Source organism: Mytilus californianus, unplaced genomic scaffold (assembly GCF_021869535.1).
Source record: "Mytilus californianus isolate M0D057914Y unplaced genomic scaffold, xbMytCali1.0.p SCAF_2, whole genome shotgun sequence".
In the NCBI taxonomy this organism is placed as follows: Eukaryota; Metazoa; Mollusca; class Bivalvia; order Mytilida; family Mytilidae; genus Mytilus; species Mytilus californianus.
The window spans coordinates 86,371,573-86,391,732 of NW_026262668.1; the positions used below are offsets into that span (position 1 = coordinate 86,371,573).

The window sequence follows — 20,160 nt, forward strand, 5'->3', positions numbered from 1 at the left end:
CAAACACATCAAACGAATGGAAAACAACTGTCATAGTCCTCAATTGTATTCCTCAAGCCAAAGAAATTGTAAATATATGTTTATATATTTGATGCCTTTACTGTGTAAATCATTTAATAGAAATGCATTTCTGGGGCGACTTTTTGGTCAATTGCGTATTGGGTAATTTAGAAAATTATGTTTTTTCTCTCTGTACAGACAGTTGAGTTGTTCACAAGAACACTCCTATGGTAGACAATTGGATTGCAATTTCAAGTATGTGCAGCCGAACTGTTAAATGTTGCATAATTCAAATTTTAAGATGTTAATTTTAAAAGCACTAGTAATCTTAACCTTACTTTGATCTCCGTAATTAAGAAGCACGGCTCATTTCCGGACTAACTTTATGTTCAACTTTGTCAACAAATAACAAATTATTGTCGTTAGATAAGCATAAAATAAACTTAAAAAAATAGTATAATGTTTTTGAAGAGTTTTAATTTCATCTGGGTTGTGGTTAATTGCAAAGAAAGAGTTGTTGTTCTGTCTGGTACTTAAATAAACATAAAATATTGTTTATTAAAAAGCAAAAACTTGATCGTTGTTCTTCGTTTATAAAATGTTCTAAAAGAGCTGCTTATATTGGTCGTAATCTTACAATTACAAATCAGTTATAAATTAACCGCGGGTTACGGATACAACAGATTTGGATATACTTTCATTTTTTAGTTACGATAGTTATCAGCATCTTAATTAACAGTAAATACAATGTTTCTTGTAACTGAACAAGATATGACTAAATTTCTCATTCTACCTTCTATTGGAATTCGTTAAGACAAATAAACATTGAAAAACTCTTGAAAGTACTCGCTTCTTTCAACGGCAAGGATACGGTATGATAAATTGATTAATCCAGCTAAGGTGGCTCTCTCTTCTGATAATCTGACGATTTTAAATCATGACTGGCTGGCTCTCACAAACAGTGTTCACTTGATATTAGTTAAATGTATGATTTGAATTCAAGAAACTTATAAGGAGTGTCGTTTCTGGTTCTTTTGTTTCTTTGAGTGACAATATTTAAACAACAGCTGTGGCTACCTTAGCCAGCCTCGTGTAGTAGCGAGAAAATTGTGACCTTGCTTTCTAATTTAAATTCCGTCTCTTAATTCCGTGTTAAATTTAGTGCCCATCCTATAATAATCCTTTCCTGGACCAACTCATCGAATGTCGCTACGAGATTTACAGATAACGGCATAATAGATCCGTTATCAATCATCGACTTGAATGGTTCAGACACTCTTCCGTCCTATATTTTACGGAGTTGTACACACTGGCAGACCACATCTCCATGGACCAAGAAGATCTTCAGACACAGTGGCAAGACTTCTTGCAGTTAGTTGACAGCGTGTCAACCCAATACCCTTCTGTAACTCAGCTACTGAAACTTCTACATACTTCAGACTGTGGTCTTAAAGAAATGCACCCACTACAAAAGAGAAGATATTGTATGATTGCCAATGAGACAACATTCCGCCAGAGACCAAATGACGTAGAAGATTAATCACTAAAGGTCACCGTATGGCCTTCAACAATGAGCAAAACCCATACAGCATAGCAAGCTATAAAAGGCCCCGAAATGACAAATGTAAAACAATTCAAACGAGAAAACTAACGGCTTGATTTATTCGAAAAGCATGCAATAAACGAAAAACAAATATGATACTAGTAAACTGCAAAAACGACTAGTTCATCAACTCTTTGACTTAACAACCAACCTTCCAATAAGTCCAACAGAAGTTGAAAGGGTGTTTCATTAGATCAAATTCGTTCACCGCATTTACCGCATCAACCTATAGACAACCACACTCACCCGCTTGCTAAACTGCACCAGTACTGTGATAAAAAAACTCGACAAAATCACTAACCAGATCTCTCAGAAAAAAAGACAGAAGACTGCTTCAGTTTACCCATTGGCAGCAGGTCTTGATAGACTTTAGTGAAAATCATTGACATTATTGTGTACTTTCTTGGCTGTATGCATATAGTTGAGTCTAATGTAATATGTGTTTTATGTTATTACATTGCTTTATAATAATTTCCTTCCTTTTTTTATTTGAAATCCATTGTATGTTGAACCTTTTGTTTTATGTTGTAATTGGATTACCTTTTTATGAAAAAGCATTGCTTTGTAATAATTCATTTCAGTGTTTTAAATTTGAATATCGTATAATATGTTATTGACAGTTCAGCCGTATGTGATGTGATTTATGTCTTTTAGGGTTTTTTTTATGATACTGCTTTGATTTTTAGTGCTCTTTTTACCACTGTTAGTAATACAAATCATCATCTAAGTAGTACATTTTAGACATTAGCCAGTGCAAGTTTTGTGTTTTAAATACAATTGTTAAGTCATATGTGGTCTTGATAATAAAATATTGTATAACACTTATGTTTTAATTTTATTGAAGACAACATAAATGATGACAAAGGTGTAACTTTATGTTAACTTCAGAAGAAAGAGCGACATTTATTTTGTTGTTTTGCTTAGTATAGTTTTCAAACCCAGATCCTGAAATAACAAGTTTTATATTAGATACCATACACGATTCATACACATACAAATTAGCAAAGTACCCCGAATTTTTGTTTTATACATTCAAAAAAAGCAAACAAAAGAAGGAAACATGTACTGTAATTCGGCAAACTATCATGGTGCCCTAATATATAACGTTTAGCTAAAGTGCCCTTTTTCCTATTATAACACCCTTTAGCCCTGAGATTCAAGCCAGAGCACTGCTATTGATAGCTGCACTGTGCAGATTTGTATTGTTTGTTTTACTTTTACAATATATTGTTTAGATATAGGCAAAGGGTGAGACTTATGTAACGGTAGAACTGGTTTAACCCTAGCACATTTTGTGCCCGCACCAAGTCAAGACTGTTGGACAATGGGTTGTTCTTTGTTGTTTGTCTACACCGTACGTCTTTTATTTTTTTTCGGTGGAGTCTTGTGCCAGTGATTGATATGATTTGTTGTACTTCACAATGTTTTTGCTAATTCCTGTTTTCTGATGCATTTACGTATCATTGAAATGTAGTCATTGTCTGTTCTCGTTTTAACGACATACGCACTATAACAGGCTCTTGGGTACATATAATTTGGATACTTTTTCATTGTTTGCACTGAATAAATGTTTTCTTTTTTATATACCACAAACTTAATACTATTTTGGTTGTCTTGTCTTGATTGCGGTGCATTTATTAACAAAGAGTCAATATTTCAATATGTAATGTCGATTTCAATTATAAAATATGACGAGATTTCGAAAAAAAATTGTTAGCAGTATATTTGGAATAAAGAAATGAGTAAATTTCAGTAATTTGTTTCGGAATGTATGAAATGTATTACAGCAGATTCCATTGAGTGTGTAGCCAAAGGTAATATCTTTGGTTAGCTTGCTTGTTAGCTGAACCGTGAAGTCATTATTTGGTCAGGTATACTACCCTCCTTTCGAAGTAGCATAGTCCAACAGACAGATCGATTGGTTTTCTGTCGGACTAGTCTATTCTTAAAGTAGGGTAGTTTACCTAACCTAACAATGACTTCACGGTTCAGCTAACAAGCAAGCTAACCAAAGATATTACCTTTGGCTACACACTCAATGGAATCTGCTGTAATAAAAACAAGCGAAAGTATATTGCTTATGGACAATTTGCTAATGGTCTGCTACAAAGAGAGGTAATTCAAGACGTTTCCCATGAGATAAAGACACGAAATTCAGTACTTGGTGGGAGTTTAATTTTATTCACAGACAACTTCACAAAACTTTATTGTACTTGTATCTGAAATTATCTGAAATTGTATGTACACCGTGCAATTATATATAATATGTTGTTCTTCTATATATCAACGAAATGTCATCATTTTCTTGTGACTTTTTGATCCTTATGAGGCTCTCGTGCTTTCCACCATTCTAATTCCTGAAACAAACAGAACACAAAAAACTTTCAATTTTTTTTCTTTTAATAAGCATGCCATATCAAAAAATGAAGAAAGAGAGTCATAATTCCCTAATTTACGCCCAATTTAAAAACATATGTTAGCACTAACAATGAAACATATAATATGCATTATTATGACTATATTTAAACTGGAGTTTATGTCTACAAACAAAATGAAACCTTTTTCAACAAGTGTTTGTGCAAGTTGTTGATAGAATCAATCCATGATTGAGAGGTAAGCAATTCTCGCCAAACCTTGTTCTTGGAATTGACACTGACGGAGAAACAAAAACAAACTAGGAACATGATTAGATTTTTCAACTTCCAACAGTCTTATTCTTGAGTAGTAACATAAAATGATGTTTGCGTATGTCATAATATATATATATAAGTACGTCTAAACAAGTGACAACTCTAGGACAGATCCATCCATTGGATCAACACTGAAGGTGATACACGACTGAAAACACATATTGTATTCATAATTAATCTAAATATCAGCACAACAATGTTAAATCTGCAAATATTCTCATAATGGCTGTTTATCCAAAAGAGGTATTCTTATAATCAAAAGACTATTGCAGGAAGGCAAAATTTACGTTCTATGGACGTATATATTTACGAGTTGGTTGATTGTTACAGTCACAGTGTCCCAATTTTAAAACTTAAATGTTGCATTGTTTGAACCTCAACACTTACCCTTTTTTAAAATCATTTAAGAAAAAGCATTGTACTCGAGGATACCGGTATAATAGACGACAAATATACAAGCTTAGCAAGAATGCTAACAATTACCGAAAGAAAAGTACTGTTCCTGCTGACATGAAATCATTTCGTTGTTTTAAATACTGTAATATTTGTGTCTGCAATTCATGGTCAACTTGATACGTCAACTTCACGAAAATCACCAGATAAAACGATCTTCTAGAATGCCAATACGGAATTTTTATTAAGAAAAAATAAACGAAATACTTTACTTGTGTGGCATCATAAAAGTTACCAGACAACAACAAAACCTTTATCGATAACTTTATTAAGCCAAAATGAAAGATTAAAAAATAATTCCTAAACTTATTATTTTCATAAATGATATGACGGTAAGAATCTGACTTCGAAACATCATATATACATGTATATATATTTAAATTAGATCCTGCAGGTAGAATCACACTTCAATAGTTATAGTGCTTTATATTTGTGAAAGTTTTAATTTATGATAAAACATATACCTGCTGTGAAAGATTTAACTTCTTTTGGTAAATTGATGTTTTAAGAATACCCTTATCGTGACCGCCAGCCGACCAGTCTTTGCTCTTACTCCTAAATGCCTTGTGCTTAGTAGGAAATGCCTCAGTTTTATTAACAGAAGTTGCAGATCATCCATGTGCGTGACTTTACTTACTTGTGCATCCTGAACAAGAGCGCAATAATAACAAAAGGTATGCACACAAAAATCTTTTAATCTGTTGCCCTGTAAATTCAAAAAAATATAGATTTTAAATAATCATATTTCTAGTAGCTAGGTGTGTCACGATTCAAACCGATGACAATATTCTGATATTGTGTGATGTCTTATCGGATATTTTTCATTTACGGATTAACACGACATGTGTCACTATTGGGGAATTGTTTTATTTCTGTGCTTGATGTTTAAGATTGGTTCTCCCAGAGCATATGTTTATGAAATAACTTGAATCATCAGGGACTTTGCATCAATTATACATCCAACCACCAGATAACAAATTTTTTTTAAATCCTTTCAAGTATGTTAATCGCAGACTTTTAATTAAGTTCACAAATATTTTTGTACTAATAAATATCAAAGTTAAGACATTTTTCTATGATTTTTTACATTACTGAAACTCCATGCACTGTCATTCATATTAAATGCATATTAATTCTCACTTATATTGGACAATTAAACGAGTGCTGATTACAAAGAACATTTTTCTTCTCCTAGAAACCCTGCGCTATTACATATGAAGGTTATAATGAACATTTCCAATTAGAAAATTGGACGTCAGTAACAGGTTAAAATTTTCATGATTCCATTTTATTGAGTGTTTGTCTTTGTTACTTTGTTGATTTACGTTTTGTTTGTATTTTTGTTGGTTTGTTGATTGTTGTTATTTTAAGGAGGGGGTGCTATTTTCGGTTGCATTATGTATTGTTTCAAGACATATACAGTCGTTATACACTCTTCTGATATCCTTTAGTTACTGTCAATTAGCTTATATAGCAGCCATTGATATAGAACAAGTGCCCGTACTAATGGCATTGTGACAACCCGAAGGAAGTTCAGATGGGATACGTGTTGTCATATAAGTGTTGTCAAGTTTGACAGTGGAAAATTTTTTCTAAGTGGCAAAATTAGTAAACATTGATTCAATACATATTTGAGGAAACAGACTAGAAGATAAATCACACATCTGAGTGACAGGTCTTGTAAAAGAAAAGAAAATTAATGTTCATATCTCAGCATTGATACAGTGTTGCGTTTCATTACATTAAAACAAAAATTCACGATGAGTAATTATGTGAGCTAATCAACACGAAGCTTCTTCAGAGTTTTATTTTTTTGCGTCTAAAAATACAGAATTGTCAACTTTTCTCAATTATTTTGCAGACGATCTTAGTGCACAAAACATAATAGCAAAGGTTTTAAATAAGCATCGAGTGGAGTCATATTTTCACAGCATTTCGTTCATGAGGGATGATAAAACATTTTACGATTAGGTCTGGAAATGAAAAAAAAAAAAATCCAAAGCACTTTATATATACCGGTTACACTTCTTAGCTTCATGATAAGCTTCAATTAAGAAATTAATTCTTTTTTTTGTAATTTTATAGGGGTGTAAAAGTGTTGACCGAAGCACATTTTGTATGAAGCGCGGAAGCGCTTCATTCTACAAATGTGCGCACGATCAACACTTTTACACCCCAATAAAATTACAAAAAGAAGCATTCATTTCTTATAATTACATTTTTATGCTGATGAGATCATGAAAACAAAGTTTTATCAAGTTTTTCTTTTATTTACCTGTGCACTTTTTTGTGGAAGCACGTGTCATCACGCCGAATGTAACATTCATTTTTGATATGAAGGTTATTTTTTTAATGACGCGCGATTGTTGTTAGCCAATCAAACTAACGGATTCTCGTGAAACATACATGCAATGTAATTATTTTCTAATCTAAAATATATAACTTAAATGGTTGTACACCACAAGGGTGACCTGGGTATATATAGAAATATGATCATCATTGGTCTTATTCCTAGCGACAGTACTGTAAAACTCTTGTCAAAATGGTGCGTCCGAATGGCTGTCCTTGATGTATCAATTCGACAAGGAATCAGAGCTTTGCATGAGGGAGATAAATTCCTTAATTTAAATTATTTTCAAAATTTTTGAACAGCAAATTCTGATAAAAAATATCAGTATTTTCATTCCAGTTTGGTGAGGGCACCTCTTTAAATATTTAGATGTCGGGATGTTTCATTTGTCAATAACAGTGCTTTACTTTTTGTAGGTTGTGTTGCCACGCAGTTAGTTGGAATAAATAATGTGTTATCGTAAAAAGACCTACCGTCCTATTAAATGATGTTTTGTTCATACTTACATCAATTCTGTTCTGTTCTCTTATCCTGGTTCTCATCACCGAATTGTAATAAGATCCAATAAATGGAACAAAGAAAAGTACCCCTATAGTTTTACAGCTATACCCAACCTCCTCGGCGTTTTTACCAGCAACATAACAGGGTGCAACATAGGCCATTAAAGAGAGGTAAGTATTTTTAAAACATCCAAAAAATTCACTTCTCCACTGCCCCATGATCAGCGAATTCGTTTTCCGCTTTTGTGGATATCTACACAATATTTTATCTAATTTAAAAGTCAAAATAACGAACATCAAAAATAGTTGAAAACATTTTCATATGACTTTAGTCAAATTAATGGAGTCTTTGTTTAATGTGGTAAATAAGTTTTCCTTTTCAGTGCACAGGCAACAATGAAGTTCTTCATCTTTTTAAATCGTTTTCATAAAATTAAATTTAATGTAAATTGATATATAATTATATACTATGTGTTTGCAACAAACAATTTTTGTTTACTTATCCCGTCCAATCGATACTTAAACAATAACAACACCATTAAAATACGGCTTCTTACATGGTCATCGTACCAGTAAAATACGATTTCTTACATGGTCATCGTGATAAATCGTTAAAATTTTGGTATATTTCTTTGAAAGGGTTGAAATATAATCAAAAGTGTATGGCAACAGGCTTGTTCTCAATATAATAAACGTTGGGTAAAATTCTCATATCCTGGCTGTAAATAAGTAACAAGTCATCATTGACAAGCTAGGTTGGGTATAAAGAAAATCATAAGACGAAGGACAACAACACCCTTACCAAACGAAAGAAGACGGAGAGACAAAATAAACTACCATATACGGTATACAGAAACTAAAATGTAAAACCTATCCACAAATCTGGAGTGAACTTCAACTTCAGTGCCAAAGAAGTTAAAATCCGATAAGAAGTCATGCTCAGTGACAAGGCATTGTGCAATGGTGGACTGGAAGATGCCTCTTGGCTAACCTAAATTTAAGACATTGCCACATTAATAAATATCACGTGACCGATTGTAAACGTTTTAATAGAAAACATTTGAATTTCAGGGTAAAACAAAGAGGTAAAAACAACAATGGCAATTTTTAAAATAAAATGTCACAAATGGTAGATCCTGCTCCACTTGTTTCACCCGTCTTAATGAAATTTAAGGAGAGACACAGCTTTGTGAAACAAAAAAGAAAACTTAATAATAGAATTGTTAAAATATATGAAAAGCTAGCTTCCCATGGCCACACCCAAACTTTTGCATTTCAACGACTGGTCCCTCTCCAACTTACTAGTATCAGAAGAAAAAATTGAAAAGCAGTTATTAAGATCTGAATAAACTGTATATATATTCACGCATAGCCTTAAACTATTTTGATATATCTCCTGCTATTATTACACAAGAACTTTTATCTTTTTGAGCTTATCAAAATGTTAATGTTTTTCTTGCACCTCTTCCATTCAAAATATTATCTTTCGACATCGCGTCATTAGTTGTTACAAAGTTGTAATACAAGTGTATCAATGACAGGAAAGGAATTCGTCCATGCATTTTAATTTTCTTATATTACCTCATTAACTTAGTCGATATGTCTTTATAGTTATTTTTAGACTCCAGTAACTTTAGGATGGATATCGTAATTGTATCCATCAAGCATGCCTCTTATCAAATGACACTTTTGACCTGAATAACTTAAATAAATACTATGTACAAATGTGTAAACAACATTTAAATAACAATAATGACATACATTTATATATCAATATACGTAAAATTAAATCGTTAAGTCAGATTAAGGTCGGAAAGTATGTGCAAAATATGTAAGTGCACTATTTCAAAATACAACATGTTGGCTTATTTGGATTTTTATAGATGTAATTACAGAATATATACTGGTGATAATTTTTGGTGAGTATGAACTGAAATATAGAAAAATTTATATATTAATCGAGAAATACAAATATTTAACCCAGACTACTATTTCATTTTCATCGACCTGAATACAGTTAATAAATTTGACGGCTTTGTACCATCATTGTGGCGTCAAAGTAAAACGCAAAGTCATTAAAAACAAACCAACTAACACTTCTTCATCAGTGGACACAAAATATAACAATGTTTCTATATATAACAACACATATTTCTTGAATGTTGATTTCAGCTACGCTAGGCCCAAATCACCTACAAAATATATACGAGTTGACGTTAGTGTCAAATCTAGAGGCTTCTGGTAGCCTAAATTAAATCGCTTACCTGTCAAATATATGCAACATTCAACACTAGAAACTGAGCGAGCAGTGCAACATCTTTCACGCACTGTGTATATGATTGTGGTCAGGCATTATCCAGATCTAATGTGAGAATATAATTTTTCATATATTTGTCAAGCTATTTAGGGGCTATTACCCGAAAAAAGATTCAATTGACGAATTCCATCACTGTAATTATTTGTAGATCCTATATCTTATTGATCATTGTTGCTGTTCACATGGTCTCTATATCTATTGTATTTCTCTGTAAAATCACAAAATTCAGCTAGTTGGTTTGGTTGTGCTTCGTACAGATGTATTGAGCTAAGCAATGTGCAACTGATTTTTACAGTGTGTTCGTATGTTGTGCTGTAACGCCACTGTCCCAGGTTAGGGGAGGGTTAAGCGCTCACGAACATGTTTAACCCCGCCACATTCTTTATGTTCCTGTCCCAAGCCAGGAGCCTGCAACTCAGTGGTTGCCGTTGGTCATATCTGTCTTATTTGTTTTTCATCAATTGGATTGTTTCAATTAGATCGTTAGTTTTCTTTTCTTTATTAACTGTTTCACATTTTTCATGTTGGGAACTTTTATAGCTGACTAAACGGTATGGGTTTTTCTCATTGTTGAAGGCCGTACGGTGACCTATAATTGCATATATGTATACATTGGCAACCATACCACATCTCTTTATTTTTATATTCAAAGGAGCTAACTCCTTTAAAGACTCGATTCTGTCGATTTCGGTCATGTTGACTTATTTGTCCATCTGATTTTACGCACGGATCTTTGTTAGCCTTTAATCTATTATACTCACTCTGACTTATTTGAAGATTTTACTTAGCTGATAATTTTTGCTGTTTAAAATCTATGTGTTATGGTTTTCAAGATTAAAGCCCAAAACGCAAAAATGGCTTAAGATAATCACTCATGTAAAGACTTTACTGGTGATCTCAACAAATTTGTAGATATTAACTTGTTGATTAGATTTATGGCGGACTTTGGAGAGGCACATGAACATGGGCTGTGTTGAAATAACGTTTTTATATCACTGTCCACAAAGATAACAAAGCACAAGTACACGCACAACAATAATAAACAATACCGTATAAAATTACTGATAGCAGAGAAATATGAAACAATGTTTGTAATATTTGTAATTGTATTATATGGGTCATTTAAAAAAAAGTCGAATTTTGAAATTGCAAAATTGAATTAAAGTTACTAATTCAAACAACCCTCTTCATAAGCAAATCAAAACAAACAGTACTTATGGAACAATATATAAAAAGATGCAATCTTGATAATGTCATACAAGAATATATTGAAGCATTTTTTTTTAAAGGAGTGCAACATTTTGTCTCTCCTGTTACCATGTTAAAAAGTGTTACCATGTTGAAAAGAAATTTCGAGTCATTTAGAAAAGGTTTCGATAAAATTTTAAGCTTGTTTTTCATAGTCAATAAGATGGTTTTCAAGAGTAAAAAGTTTCATATATTTTCATTCTGTGTAATGATAGATAATTTGTCAATTTTCCATGTTGTACTGAAAAATACCTCTAAAAATTGGTTATCAAAGATTATAAAAATAACCACCAGCAACGCAAGTCTAAAATAGCAATTAAGAATGTTCAGATTTTTTTCTCTTTCTAATAAACCCGCCATCAAGTAATTCCCTCGCATGTTGGTTTACTTTTTTCTTTCTTTTTGTTTGGTAACAGGAACGTAAGTTAACGATATATCACCATATTAAGTTCTGTCCTGTTACCCTTTTTGTCTATCCTGTTACCGATAGCAGTATTGCATTTGTATATATATATAGATTAAGACGTTGTAACCTTTAAATGAGTTCAAACAACCAAACATTTCATTATGTGTAAAACTATATTTAATTAAAAACTTTTTAAAGACGTTTCTGTCAAATATTGTATATCCTGTTAGAGTAACCATAGTAACCATAGTAACAGGATAGACAAATTTCTTCATTTTTGAATGTTGTGAAATAACTTCTCCCTTTGATGAAGTGATAATGTTTTCTGCTGTGATTTTGGTTTCCAACACGTAATTGCACTTTTCACAAGTATGATATTGTTGTAATTAATAAATTTATAGATAACAGCATAGACATGACAAAAGGGTAAGCACTATGTTTTTCACTAAATGTCTTGAATTTTCTTTTCTCTAAACTGTTATGCAAAAAACGTGCTGTGTTAAATTTTTAGGATGCTTTGTGCTTTTGAAATCATCACTGAATAGTTCCATATTCATAGGAACAAATCAATTAACGTTTGATTTAGTAGCGGTAACAGGATAGACATGCATTTCATGTACGCCGATTGGATTCAATTTGTACAAAAAATGTTACAAAGAATAATAAAGAAGCTGTGATTTTTCGTTAGAGTTATCATTAAAATTTTAAATAGATCCATTTGCAGATAGCAAGGCAATCAGATATAAATAGGGAAAAATCATTTGAAACGTGTTATCCCGACACTGTACGGACATAAATTACGCAAAACTCTGGCTTAAATAGATTTTAATCTGATCAACATAGATCTAAATCGTGTTTATTATTGATGTCCCGACTCATAAATCCTACAAACTTTCATTTAAACACTTATAACTGCATTTTCCTTTAAAAATATCAATTTTAGCATAGGACTTAGATGTACTGAAAATTCGAAATTTTTTTGAAAATGACCTATATGTCTCTGCTGATAGCATCTCAAAGTAATTATCTTGTACTTTAGTTGACCTCAGCAACTTATTTTCAGCTTTTCCAAATTAATTTTGTACTTCTGTTCGTTTTCCGAGAAAGAATAAGAAATCATGGGCATACATTACTGAAACATACAGTTTATATGATCCACTATAGTACAGTGCATAATAGTACGACATGTTGATTTCAGTGCATACATTCTTGGTGAAGTAACGGGTGATTTACACGGTTAGAATCGGAAGATCTTCCATAGTTTTGTTCATCTGAATGTTACATTAAAAAGGGAAAATTTCATTAATGTAGTCGATGAAACATTAATTATTGACGGTAACTTGTCATGATAAAATATCACGTCACGACCAAAAAAGTATTCGTCACATGCAGGGACTACTTATCTGGGACTATTATACTAACGTTAGTATAATAGTCCCAGGACTAATATATAAATGTATTAGTAAATTCACATACGATTCTTTTTTGCTATATCTATCTCATATAAAACAGCATTCTTTCAAACAATTATTGTGATGTCTTGTCTGGTCAGATCATCAGGATCAACTTGATACCCGGCACGTGAAAGAGCATTGTCGAATATATGTATTTGTTTATTAAGTAAAAATTGTGTCACATACGAAGCCAAGGATTTCAAAAGATATAGTAAGAGATTACTATATAAATCCTTAGAATCGTTTTTCTTCTTTGACGAATTAAACCAAGTTTTATTTATTGTCAATAAATTTCAACCGTAAATAGTACTGCCTGAGACCTGGGACTAATATACTATTAATTTATGTATATGTCTCTGATAGTAAAATTGAGAATGGAAATGGGGAATGTGTCAAAGAGACAACAACCGAAGGCCACCAATGGGTCTTCAATGCAGCGAGAAACTCCCGCACCCGGAGGCGTCCTTCAGCTGGCCCCTAAACAAATATGTATACTAGTTCAGTGATAATGGACGTCATACTAAACTCCAAATTATACACAAGAAACTAAAATTAAAAATGATACAAGACTAACAAAGGCCAGAGGCTCCTGACTTGGGACAGGCGCAAAAATGCAGCGGGGTTAAACATGTTTTTAAGATCTCAACCGTCCCCCTATACCTCTAGCCAATGTAGAAAAAACAAACGTACAACAGTACGCACAGTAAAACTCAGTTTAAGAGAAGTCCGAGTCCGATGTCAGAATAGGAAACAAAAGAAAATAAACAAAATGACAATAATACATAAATAACAACAAAAAGTTTGTTTCTGGAAAATGTGGAAAAAAATATGAGGATAAAATATCACAAAAGCTAGGGTATCCATGGTTCTTACATCAACGGCCATGGCCATGGCACCTTCATTCCAAAGGGTAAGCTGAAGATTGTCATTATTTTTTAAACAGAAAATTTACATTGTTGGGGATGGGGTCAACAAAGGAACCTAGGCTAGGAGAGGAGGAATGCTTCCAAATTTTCATTTATAGGTGGACCTTTCCCCTAAAGTTTTACTGAAAAAGCAGGGAGGAGAGTAAATGTCAAGGCTAGGGAAAAGGTTGTATTTTTTCAAAGTTATATTTCCCCCCTTGCTTATCATTAGCCCACTTGTTGAAAAAATACCAATGCTAGGATGGGTCCTGTCTGTGAAGATTATAAGGGTTTAAGTAGGGTTTTTGCTTATCCGCTGGCCTTGTCTTCCTAAGCACATAAACAGACAAAGGCAGCTTATGTTTCCAGTGGGGGATCCAGAACTTTTTATAAGGGGGGGGGGGCACTGACAGCCATAAGAGGGGGCCCGCTGCAGTCATGCTTCAGTGATTCCTTGTATAATCAAACATTTTTTTCCCGCGAAAGAGGGGGGGGGGGGGGCGGATCCGCTTATTGTTTCATATAAAAAATAAGGAGATGTGGTATGATTGCCAATGAGACAATTATCTACCAAAGTTCAAATGAAGTGGATGTATCAATTATAGGCAACAGTACGGCCTGCAACAATAAGAAAACCCGGTACCATATAGTCGGCTATATAAGGCTCCGATATAAAATGTTTGGATAGATTATTTTTGTGTGTTATAGGTTGTTTCTAGATTCTTGTTTCTTGGTATTCATGGTTAATGATGACCCCTCCGCTGCTTTCTTACTTTTTGTAAAATCTGGCAATACAATTGCAATTAAAATCATTATTGATATATTTTTATTTATCTTATTTTGATACCCAATATCACAAGATTGACCTTACAAGCTAAAAAAAAAGATAACATTCCTATAAAACTTCATTTTTTATGCACTTGTAAATAGTCTGAAAATGCCTCAGAGTGGACCATTTTCAATGTAATGTCAAAAAAAATTCCGGGGGGGGGGCAAGCCCCCCTGACCCCCCCTTTTTGGTCAGCTGCTTCAAATAAATAAACAGCCTGCTCAGTGGAAAGATATTGAAACCCCAAACTATCGATCTACCATTAATTTTGAATAACAAAAGATATCAAGTTCATCTTGACTACTATGCAGTAGTGAGATAACAACAAAAAAAAAGATTGTTTTCAATATAGATGGTGAAAAAAATTATGTTTTTGATTGGCCCTGGAAAAAATTACAAGTTATTTTGGCTCAATGTAAAAAAAAGTTTGTCTCAGAAAAAAAACATTGGCAGCCCTGTATAATAATTTGAGACCTCTGACGAATCACGATAAGGATATTTTGACGAATCACGATAAAGTTTTAACCAATTTTATGCTAACGGTAGCCGAAAATGAACGTTTGACGCCTGACGGCAAAGCTAGGGCATTCCTACCCTCCCAGGGGGGCACTGACTGCCCTAAGAGAGGACCGCTTCAGTCATGCTTCAGTGATTCCCTATATAATCAACCAAATTTTTCCCACAAAAGGGGGGGGGGCGGCCCTCCCCTGGATCCGCCTATGATAAAGGTCATAAAGGATATTTCCAAATGTCATTTCTGACTGTGTCGTAAATTTATATAGAGTTGTCTCCCCTAAAATACCTCTCCTGTTAAATTTCGAAATAACGTAAACAACTAAAAAAAATAAGTTTAATGACCAGAAAAAGACAAAAAACGACGACTTTTAGCAGTTAGGAAAGCAAGACAAAACGTCAGCTATAAAATAAATAGGTATAATGTCTCATTTGGTAAAAAAAAATATGTCGAGAATTGGATAAATACAGTTCTTTTGAGGTGTGGTTGGATCCTGGAGACACGCATAATTTTGTTTGAAAACAAGCATCTAATTTTTGTGACTTATGTGTCTGACTGTTATTGTTTCTTTGGGCGCTGTAGTATGTATCAAACATTGATCAAACATCTAACAAAAAATGATGTGAACAAACAATAAAAATATGTCATGGTCCAGCCATGCCATAAAACATTTCCAGGTGCACAGGTTTTTATGTTAACAATAACATGGTCAAGTAATAAAATATGTACTTAATAGAATGAATATATTTATCAATACCTTTTGACGAACCTCCATCAGGTTGGAGTGGAGGAGGTCCACATAAATTGGTGTTAAGAAAGAGGGATGTCGTTTACCGCTATCACACCAAAACGACATTTTTGTCGCTTTTTAGGAGAACCCACAAACCATTAAAAACGTATGTAAAAAACATTGTACTGCCGAAACTATAATAGGTTTGAAGAAAAATAACTGAATTTGTTCTGTTTTACAAGAATAACCCTCAAAGTCCCAAAAATGTATTGAATTTTCGTGGTTGAAAACAATTTCTTTTAGAGGCATCCTGCAAATATTTACACAAGCTATACTCCAATAATAAACTTTGTATGCCTTTATTTATCGAATTTACTTAGTGAAATTAGTTCAAATGGTTGATTGTGAAAAAAAAAACCCAATTGTTATTTTATTTTTAAGTTGTAACGTTTATCCAAATGACGTCATCAAAACTGGTGCTGTATGTGACGTTTATGCGTATAAAAGTTGCAGGTACTTTAAATTACTGGTAACGTTTTGCAGTAGAACCATTGAGTTTTTACCGATTTTCACAATGTGAAGTGTTACAGATTGCATATCGTTCGATATCGTTTCTGTAAATATATTCAATAAAATCTATTTGTTCAAATTTAGAAGGCTGGCAGATAAAGTCGGACTAAATCGGTAATATCTATTTTTGTATGCACTATTTTACCCAACATATTCCTTGAGAAACTTACCCATTTGCTGTTGGTGTAGACGTATTTTGACTTCATTAGTTTTAAAAATACCAAAATATTAAAGTTATTTATAAATTCGACAATGTCTTTTAAAATAATTTCTGCGAAGAGCCAATCATACCCTGAATTTTTTATAATTCATCGTTCTAATACTTGTTCATGGCATATAATTTTCATACTCCGCCTTAATTGTTCATGCGTCCCACTTTGTTTTCAAAAACATGATCTATTTTTAGGCTAGATCGTGTTTTAAATAATCTATCCTTTATTATTTTATTTACTTTTTGTCTTTTGTCAGTGTGTTATTTTTTTTGTGCTTGGTCCAATTCTTACAAGTCAAACTCTTTTCAAATGTTTTTTGCTACCGTATTTGTTCTAATGATATACAAGTACACGACACAGACATTTCAAGTTTAGAAGAGGGGATCAGTGCCTACAAAAATATACTGAGCTTTTCCAAAGCCAAAGCCAGAAAGAATCCTTTGGCCAAGTGGTTGGCGTTATCAGAATGTTGCTATTTCCTGGTCAAAGCTGGATAGTTCACCAGGAGAAGACAGCTGGTACTCTGAGAACTGATCCAACAGTTCTGTGATATTCCCATCTCCTATGGCATGTGGAAATCTATTGGCTATATTTGAAACTGATTTTTTTTTTAATTTGAATACCATTGAATGTCTTATCAAGTAGCTAGTTATCCTCTCACACATGTTGTTATGATAGCAAACGATTGATAAGTTTTTTAAGATGCATAATACTTTGTAATCAATATGCCCTTAATGGCCCTTTGATTATGAAAATAAACATATTTGATTTGATCACTTTCTTTGATCCATTTAAACTAGGACTCCCAACTTTTTGGTACGTACACACGTATAGTTTTCGCTTGGCAATCATTCTAAAGGGACGACAGTACAGGTCCAGAAAGCGCCCTCTTTCTGCTGGACATTTCCCCAAAGTGAATTTAAAAGAAAGAAAGTCACAAAACCTTTAAAACTACTCACAAACTAACCTGAAAGGCTTTTGTTGTTCGTCCATATTGAATGCTTCGAAATTTTCGGTATTCGGTATTCATAGTCTAATTATGAAAAAAATGAGAATTGCGATATCACGAACGACCAAAAAATCAAAACAACGAAAAAGCGTGTAATGGCGTGTAAAGTGGTGAAAAGGGTGTACATGACATGTGACAAAATCTTCGTGTGTAAACCGTTGAAAAAGCGTGTATTACACGCGAATATCATGTGAGTTGGCAACTATGGTTATCACCCTTTATTTGTCATATTTGGTTTTTTTTATCCTTCAATGCTTAAAGCTTAAAATGTCGTAAACTTTCTCATTTATATTGTTTCACATTGAATTACACAAAGGTCAGTCTTGCATACATTGTACATAAAAGAGAGGCAAAAGATACCAAAGGGATAGTCAAAGCTTATGAATCGAAATCACACTGACAATGCCATTGCAAAACACGAAAACTAACTAAAAAGACTGAGCAACACGAACCCAACCAAAAACTGGGGAAAATTAATCATATATCCCAAACTATTGTTGAAGGCAACTAAGACGACCCGTAGTGTATAGCCTTGTCCTGATGTCTTTAGTGGCTATTGGTGTCTCAGTTGTAACCATACCAAATATCCTGACTTTCATATCATAACGGACTCTTTCCAAATAATACTGGTGCCAAAAGAAAATTCTGAATTGTTTATTTTTCACAACCAAAATTGTTTAACAGTAGCTAAAGAAAAACAATATATAAACACGGACGGCAGTGCTTGATTCTATGCAAAAGTTAAGCTGATCCTAGTATTGAAAATTCAAATCCAACACACAACATTGATATACGAACTTGTTTTTATACATAATTTATTAACAGCATGTAGAGTTTTTCAGTTCATTTGATCCATTAAAACTATTAAACTTTTGTCAGCATTTTGAATCGTTTTTTTGTTTTTGTTTTATTGTTTTGTAAGGAGGAAAAATTAACAAGACTCTAATCTAACTACTTCGTATGACTATATATATGAAAAAGATTAAGATATATTCAATAGAGCTAAGGAAAAGAGATACAAATATATCAAAACATAATGGGGCCTTTCTTGTAATTCTGAAACCACAGTGTTGTAAGAAATGTTTCCGTTTTGCTTTAAAAAAATTCAAATCTCGAGGGAGCGAGCATTTGCTGCGCCATGTCCTCATCGTGATCATCTAGTCCAATGGTTTATTTTTAAATTTTATGTGAAAAGCTTTCCTTTTTGTTGGAACCTGAATATTGCATATAACAAAGCATTTTTTACAGTTTTAAGAACATACAAGAAAGGGTTGATTAATTCATGTAATTTGAAAATGTCCATTCTTGTAAAAAGAGTTTTATTTCAAATTTTTCGACTGGAAAATAAAGGGTCGACGTCTAAAATCCTCTATTCTTCACACAATCTAACTTTATCGTTATAGAAAGGATGGCATATGAGAACTATTTCAACCCGGCACCATTTATCTGTGTCACTCATGTCAGAGTTGATTTATTGTCCCAGTCGTTGTTGTTTTCGTTAATATTTGAGTGTTTCTTTTATTGTCCAAGCAGTTGTGTGTTTTATGAAATGAATGATGAAGCCAAATTTAAGTAATCTCCGATAATTTATTCACAGACTATGTATACTTTATCCTTTTAATGTTTGAAATATTGTATAATGTCCAACTATCTTATATACATGATATAAGACTTAAGTTGACCTCTATATATCTTTGTTAATTGTTTGAGTCCTGAAGTTAAAGTCTCATTTATATCGAGTCCGCATCTCTGTTAAAAATTGGAGAAGGTTTTTTTTTGAAGAAACCAGATCTTGATTATGTTTGTGCATGTAACAATCTAATTCAAAAACTTAAAGAATTAACCACAGACAAAAGGAAAGTACGTCGTCCGAAATTATGATTGGGTTAAACTATTGGTACCAACGTTAACCTCTTTTATTTCGTACTTCAAACTAACCATGTAATAGTTTTGAAAAATAGAAACAAGGAAGAAATGAAAAAAATGGTTACAGCATTTGGGACCATATCGATTTTACCGAAATTCCTAAATGAACTCTTGCTGAAAGGGTCAAGACAGTTTGAACCACAGATACACATAAAATTAAGACATTAAATGTTGCATAAAAAGTACAGATTTAGCAAAATTAATGGAACTTCGAATGCCTTTGACATGTAAAATATTGACTTGAGTACCAAAAAAAAAAAAAAGATCAGTTAAGCCTATATAAAAAAAAAACAAAATTGATGCTAAAAGTTCACGACTACCTAGTTTAATCAGACAAGTGACATTTCTCAAAACCAAATCGGCAAAAGTAAACTTATTTCAGATTATACATTATCAGAAAAAAGATAAGTGTAGTGAAATATCATGAAATATTTGCCGCTGAAC

The 20,160-nt window shown here is 32.9% G+C and overlaps 1 protein-coding gene across 2 annotated transcripts in view; it reads left to right on the forward strand.

Annotated features, from left to right (window-relative positions):
- Positions 1-9,362: 9,362 nt before the first annotated feature.
- The window catches only part of LOC127730363 (uncharacterized), a 33,583-nt gene continuing 22,785 nt past the window's right edge, over positions 9,363-20,160 (forward strand). Inside the window, exon 1 of one of the 2 annotated variants that reach the window (XM_052238736.1) lies at positions 9,363-9,515. The gene's annotated coding sequence lies outside the window, so the exon portion shown is untranslated. Of the gene's footprint in view, positions 9,516-15,542; positions 15,687-20,160 lie in introns of those variants that run through there. The other variant, XM_052238735.1, reaches the window with a different exon arrangement.